The sequence below is a fragment of the Lepisma saccharinum genome, unplaced genomic scaffold (genome assembly GCF_977018435.1).
Source record: "Lepisma saccharinum unplaced genomic scaffold, izLepSacc3.1 HAP1_SCAFFOLD_275, whole genome shotgun sequence".
In the NCBI taxonomy this organism is placed as follows: Eukaryota; Metazoa; Arthropoda; class Insecta; order Zygentoma; family Lepismatidae; genus Lepisma; species Lepisma saccharinum.
This window is the reverse complement of record NW_028143029.1, coordinates 461,384-469,022: the sequence shown is the minus strand read 5'-3', so window position 1 is coordinate 469,022 and position 7,639 is coordinate 461,384.

Sequence of the window (7,639 nt, the reverse complement as noted above, 5' to 3'; positions counted from 1 at the left end):
GCATAAGGGGTGCTTTGGGATTGAACCTTAGGCTTAACCGCCTGTTTTTCCTTTTTTATCTTTAGCTGGCTAATCTCCCCCTGGTTGCTCTCATATTTTTTCTCTAGGTCTTCAATAGCCCGTTCTAATTTGGCAATTTCCCCACTATTATCTTTCTTCCCTTTGACATTTTTAGACAGGTTCTCTACTCTATCTAATCTGCTCTGTAACTTATTCAGTATTTTGCTATTTCCCTTTTCTAACTCACCCAACCTAGCATTCACTTGATCATTCCCTTCCTTATTAAGGTCTTCAATACCAGCTACTCTGCGCTTAATTACGTCAAGCTCTTTTTTACTTTTCGCTTCAAAGCTGATCTTGTAGGTATTGAACTCATGTTCCCTGGCATCCCTTAATGAATTCATGTAGCTAACAGCCTCCCTGTTAAGCCTACCTTCTGCCTGCTGCACCTCCCTAACAATTAGCTCTCTATTTTCTCCCTCTGACTTCTCTACTCTTTTCTCTAACTGGTCTACTTTCCCTCTCGTTACTTCACATTTCTTTATCTGTGCCTCTATCCTGTTTCCCAATTCCTCATTTCCCTTTTGTAATGAGTCTATTCTTTGGCTCAAACTTGTGTTGCTTGCATCTATCTTTTCTGTTAAATCTGTTCTTAATAGCCCTAATGCCTTCACTATTTCATTCATGGAGTCCCTGAGTTCTTCTAATGATATTGCCATTTTTCTGGTTATGGGCATTCGAAATTTACAAGAGAGAAAGAGAGAGAGAGAGAAAAAATCAAACAAGTGTTTGTTGTTATTTTTAGCGGAGGTTAGTGCACTCGCGTGGCATGCAAAAAGAAACTATTTAGTGTCCTGATTTCTTTATGGAATTTATAAAATTTAGGGCAAAATTAGAATTTTAGAAGTACATAAAAAATGACAACTTGGCTTTGTAAACAAGTCCCTGTTCGGGAAAAGCCATTTATAACAGTAATTAAAAATTTTAAATAATAAATAAAAGGGGGCGTTTAGAGGTTCGAACCTAGGTTTGGATGTTCAATCACGTAATGAGCAATTAAAATGTACCATAAAAATTAGTCACGGTCCAAGATACGGCCGATGAGAAAAGACGAGGAAGTTCCCTTTTCATCGGTCTTCGTTTACAAGCCAAATTTACCATGAATTTATCTTGAATTTAGAAATCAGAACACTGGACACTGAAATATGTTACAAAATAATGTTTAATTCATTTCTGTAGGAATACTTACAATCTCTGGTCGCTCGCCGACACAAGACAAAACACTCGCGGGCCCATGATGTCCCGCTCTAAACAAGAGAGCAACGCAGACCGCTGATGGTCGGTTTTATATGTAAACAATACATTCGAGCACCATGGCCTAACCAGTTACGTTAAAGAAGTTTCGAAATCACAAAGCTAAGATTTTAAACATGGTCCAGAGAAGAGAAAACAATTTCTCTCTCACCTATAAAGGTGCTGAAAGTTTTAACTGCGAATGTTCTAAACTCTCACTTTCCACTGCTTCTTTCCACTCTTGCTTTCCACTGTCCTGCTAAGTCCTTACTTCGTCTTTTCTTTCCGTTCTCCCAAGAATTGTCCTTCACTCTATTGGTCGTTGAACTTTTTGCTCCGCCCACACGTGGTCACTTCTGGATGTAGGGGCGAGAATCGTAACACACGGGGGTGTTAAGGGCGAGAATTGCTTACTGAGAGGTGATAATCGCATAGCATGAAAACCACAATAGCACCTTGTTTGAGAGCTGATCTCGAGGAATGAAAAGCATCTGTTCTAATTAATTTTAATGGCTCTCAGCTCAAATTTTATTGCACACAACTCGGACACTTCGGTAAAGTTATTCCTTCCTTTGCTGTCGAAATCGCATCCAAGCGAATATATACGAAGAGAAATGTTCTGGCAGGGTTGGAGTTCAAGATTCTCTGCTATTTACTCTTGTCAATTCGACGTCAATCGCTGGCGGCGGTCGTGGAAGTTATGCGTCTCGTGGAGAACACCATGTGTGGAGCAATTGTCTCGATTCCGAGCCTGGCCACCTGCAAAATCTCACGAGGACAGAGGATCTTTGTTCAAAACAAGGGAGAAAGTCTTCTTGGGGTTTTAAATTTTAAATGCCTGAAGTTCCAGGTGATTAGCTCCTTCTCTGCCGAAATTATCTCGATAGGCTCCATCTGGGCTGAAATTATCTTGACGTGAGCCACAGTTTATATGGGACAGATATGGGAGTTTATTGTTGGACACACTGTTTCCTTCACCTTGAAGTAGGGGCTGTGATATATGTGAGGTTTCATGGGAACGAACGCTAGGCGAGGCAGCTGGGTTTCTTCTCAGAGAGCAGGAAATAAGATTTTGGGGGAAAGCGTAGAAAGACCGATGGAGATTTGTAATTGGCACATGGAAATGGTAATTGGCACATCGGTTATAGTGTCTTGACATCCAATGTATCCCTGCAATGTTTGGTGAAGATCTGAGTATGTAGTTTTTGACCTTATATGGATCCTCCTATCTGAAAATTTGAAAATTCTTAAAAAAATTGACCAAAATCTTGATGTCCCCAATCCTATGATTTGTATGTTTTTTCCACGTGTCTTGACATCCAATGTATCCCTGCAAAGTTCGGTGAAGATCTGAGTATGTAGTTTTTTACCTTATATGGAACCTCCTATCTGAAAATTTGAAAATTCTTAAAAAATTCGACCAAAATCTTGATGTCCCGAATCTTATGTTTTGTATATTTTTTCCACGTGTCTTGACATCCAATGTATTCCTGCAAAGTTTGGTGAAGATCTGAGTATGTCGTTTTTGACCTTATCTGGAACCTCCCATCTGAAAATTTGAAAATTCTTAAAAAATCCGTCCAAAATCTTGATGACCCCAATCTCTTGTTTTGTACGTTTTTTCCACGTGTCTTGACATCCAATGTATCCCTGCAAAGTTTGGTGAAGATCTGAGTATGTAGTTTTTGACCTTATCTGGAACCTCCCATCTGAAAATTTGAAAATTCCTAAAAAATCCGTCCAAAATCTTGATGACCCCCAATCCCTTGTTTTGTGCGTTTTTTCCACGTGTCTTGACATCCAATGTATCCCTGCAAAGTTTGGTGAAGATCTGAGTATGTAGTTTTTGACCTTATCTGGAACCGCATTTCTGAAAATTTGAAAATTCTTAAAAAATTCGTCCAAAATCTTGATGTCTCCAACCTCTTGTTTTGTACGTTTTTTCCACGTGTCTTAACATCCAATGTATTCCTGCAAAGTTTGGTGAAGATCTGAGTATGTAGTTTTTGACCTTATATGGAACCTGAAAATTTGAAAATTCTTAAAAAATTTGACCAAAATCTTGATGTCCCCAGTCCTAGGTCTTGTATGTTTTTTCCACGTGTCTTGACATCCAATGTATCCCTGCAAAGTTTGGTGAAGATCTGAGTATGTAGTTTTTGACCTTATATGGAACCTCCCATCTGAAAATTTGAAAATTCTTAAAAAATTCTTCCAAAATCTTGATGTCTCCAATCTCTTGTTTTGTACGTTTTTTCCACGTGTCTTGACATCCAATGTATCCCTGCAAAGTTTGGTGAAGATCTGAGTATGTAGTTTTTGACCTTAAATGGAACTGCATTTCTGAAAATTTGAAAATTCCTAAAAAATCCGTCCAAAATCTTGATGACCCCAATCTCTTGTTTTGTACGTTTTTTCCACGTGTCTTGACATCCAATGTATCCCTGCAAAGTTTGGTGAAGATCTGAGTATGTAGTTTTTGACCTTATCTGGAACCTCCTATCTGAAAATTTGAAAATTCTTAAAAAATTCGTCCAAAATCTTGATGTCTCCAATCTCTTGTTTTGTACGTTTTTTCCACGTCACTTGACATCCAATGTATCCCTGCAAAGTTTGGTGAAGATCTGAGTATGTAGTTTTTGACCTTATCTGGAACCGCATTTCTGAAAATTTGAAAATTCTTAAAAAATTCGTCCAAAATCTTGATGTCTCCAATCTCTTGTTTTGTACGTTTTTTCCACGTGTCTTGACATCCAATGTATCCCTGCAAAGTTTGGTGAAGATCTGAGTATGTAGTTTTTGACCTTATATGGAACCTCCTATCTGAAAATTTGAAAATTCTTAAAAAATTCGACCAAAATCTTGATGTCCCCAATTCTATGTTTTGTATGTTTTTTCCACGTGTCTTGACATCCAATGTATCCATGCAAAGTTTGGTGAAGATCTGAGTATGTCGTTTTTGACCTTATCTGGAACCTCCCATCTGATAATTTGAAAATTCTTAAAAAATTCGTCGAAAATCTTGATGTCTCCAATCGCTTGTTTTGTACGTTTTTTCCACGTGTCTTGACATCCAATGTATCCCTGCAATGTTTGGTGAAGATCTGAGTATGTAGTTTTTGACCTTATATGGAACCTCCTATCTGAAAATTTGAAAATTCTTAAAAAATTTGACCAAAATCTTGATGTCCCCAATCCTATGTTTTGTATGTTTTCCCACGTGTCTTGACATCCAATGTATCCCTGCAAAGTTTGGTGAAGATCTGAGTATGTAGTTTTTGACCTTATCTGGAACCTCCTATCTGAAAATTTGAAAATTCTTAAAAAATTCGTCGAAAATCTTGATGTCTCCAATCTCTTGTTTTGTACGTTTTTCCACGTGTCTTGACATCCAATGTATCCCTGCAATGTTTGGCGAAGATCTGAGTATGTAGTTTTTGACCTTATATGGAACCTCCTATCTGAAAATTTGAAAATTCTTAAAAAATTTGACCAAAATCTTGATGTCCCCAATCCTATGTTTTGTATGTTTTTTCCACGTGTCTTGACATCCAATGTATCCCTGCAAAGTTTGGTGAAGATCTGAGTATGTCGTTTTTGACCTTATCTGGAACATCCTTTCTGAAAATTTGAAAATTCTTAAAAAATTCGTCCAAAATCTTGATGTCTCCAATCTCTTGTTTTGTACGTTTTTTCCACGTGTCTTGACATCCAATGTATCCCTGCAAAGTTTGGTGAAGATCTGAGTATGTAGTTTTTGACCTTATATGGAACCTCCTATCTGAAAATTTGAAAATTCTTAAAAAATTCGTCCAAAATCTTGATGTCTCCAATCTCTTGGTTTGTATGTTTTCCCCACGTGTCTTGACATCCAATGTATCCCTGCAAAGTTTGGTGAAGATCTGAGTATGTAGTTTTTGACCTTAATGGAACCTCCTATCTGAAAATTTGAAAATTCTTAAAAAATTCGTTCAAAATCTTGATGTCTCCAATCTTCTGTTTTGTACGTTTTTTCCACGTGTCTTGACATCCAATGTATCCATGCAAAGTTTGGTGAAGATCTGAGTATGTCGTTTTTGACCTTATCTGGAACCTCCCATCTGAAAATTTGAAAATTCTTAAAAAATTCGTCGAAAATCTTGATGTCTCCAATCGCTTGTTTTGTACGTTTTTTCCACGTGTCTTGACATCCAATGTATCCCTGCAATGTTTGGTGAAGATCTGAGTATGTAGTTTTTGACCTTATATGGAACCTCCTATCTGAAAATTTGAAAATTCTTAAAAAATTTGACCAAAATCTTGATGTCCCCAATCCTATGTTTTGTATGTTTTCCCACGTGTCTTGACGTCCAATGTATCCCTGCAAAGTTTGGTGAAGATCTGAGTATGTAGTTTTTGATCTTATCTGGAACCTCCTATCTGAAAATTTGAAAATTCTTAAAAAATTCGTCCGAAATCTTGATGACTCCAATCTCTTGTTTTGTACGTTTTTCCACGTGTCTTGACATCCAATGTATCCCTGCAATGTTTGGTGAAGATCTGAGTATGTAGTTTTTGACGTTATATGGAACCTCCTATCTGAAAATTTGAAAATTCTTAAAAAATTTGACCAAAATCTTGATGTCCCCAATCCTATGTTTTGTATGTTTTTTCCACGTGTCTTGACATCCAATGTATCCCTGCAAAGTTTGGTGAAGATCTGAGTATGTAGTTTTTGACCTTATCTGGAACATCCTTTCTGAAAATTTGAAAATTCTTAAAAAATTCGTCCAAAATCTTGATGTCTCCAATCTCTTGTTTTGTACGTTTTTCCCACGTGTCTTGACATCCAATGTATCCCTGCAAAGTTTGGTGAAGATCTGAGTATGTAGTTTTTGACCTTATATGGAACCTCCTATCTGAAAATTTGAAAATTCTTAAAAAATTCGTCCAAAATCTTGATGTCTCCAATCTCTTGGTTTGTATGTTTTCCCCACGTGTCTTGACAACCAATGTATCCCTGCAAAGTTTGGTGAAGATCTGAGTATGTAGTTTTTGACCTTATCTGGAACCTCATTTCTGAAAATTTGAAAATTCCTCAAAAATTCGTCAAAAATCTTGATGTCTCCAATCTCTTGTTTTGTACGTTTTTTCCACGTGTCTTGACATCCAATGTGTCCCTGCAAAGTTTGGTGAAGATCTGAGTATGTAGTTTTTGACCTTATCTGGAACCTCCTATCTGAAAATTTGAAAATTCTTAAAAAATTCGTCCGAAATCTTAATGTCTCCAATCTCTTGTTTTGTACGTTTTTTCCACGTGTCTTGACATCCAATGTATTCCTGCAATGTTTGGTGAAGATCTGAGTATGTAGTTTTTGACCTTATATGGAACCTCCTATCTGAAAATTTGAAAATTCTTAAAAAATTCGACCAAAATCTTGATGTCCCCAATCCTATGTTTTGTATGTTTTTTCCACGTGTCTTGACATCCAATGTATCCCTGCTAAGTTTGGGGAAGATCTGAGTATGTAGTTTTTGACCTTATATGGAACCTCCTATCTGAAAATTTGAAAATTCTTAAAAAATTCGACCAAAATCTTGATGTCCCCAATCCTATGTTTTGTATGTTTTTTCCACGTGTCTTGACATCCAATGTATCCCTGCATAGTTTGGTGAAGATCTGAGTATGTAGTTTTTGACTTTATATGGAACCTCCTATCTGAAAATTTGAAAATTCTTAAAAAATTCGACCAAAATCTTGATGTCCCCAATCCTATGTTTTGTATGTTTTTTCCACGTGTCTTGACATCCAATGTATCCATGCAAAGTTTGGTGAAGATCTGAGTATGTCGTTTTTGACCTTATCTGGAACCTCCCATCTGAAAATTTGAAAATTCTTAAAAAATCCGTCGAAAATCTTGATGTCTCCAATCTCTTGTTTTGTACATTTTTTCCACGTGTCTTGACATCCATTGTATTCCTGCAATGTTTGGTGAAGATCTGAGTATGTAGTTTTTGACCTTATATGGAACCTCCTATCTGAAAATTTGAAAATTCTTAAAAAATTCGACCAAAATCTTGATGTCCCCAATCCTATGTTTTGTATGTTTTTTCCACGTGTCTTGACATCCAATGTATCCATGCAATGTTTGGTGAAGATCTGAGTATGTAGTTTTTGACCTTATATGGAACCTCCTATCAGAAAATTTGAAAATTCTTAAAAAATTCGTTCAAAATCTTGATGTCTCCAATCTCTTGTTTTGTACGTTTTTTCCACGTGTCTTGACATCCAATGTATCACTGCAAAGTTTGGTGAAGATCTGAGTATGTAGTTTTTGACCTTATCTGGAACCTCCCATCTGAAAAT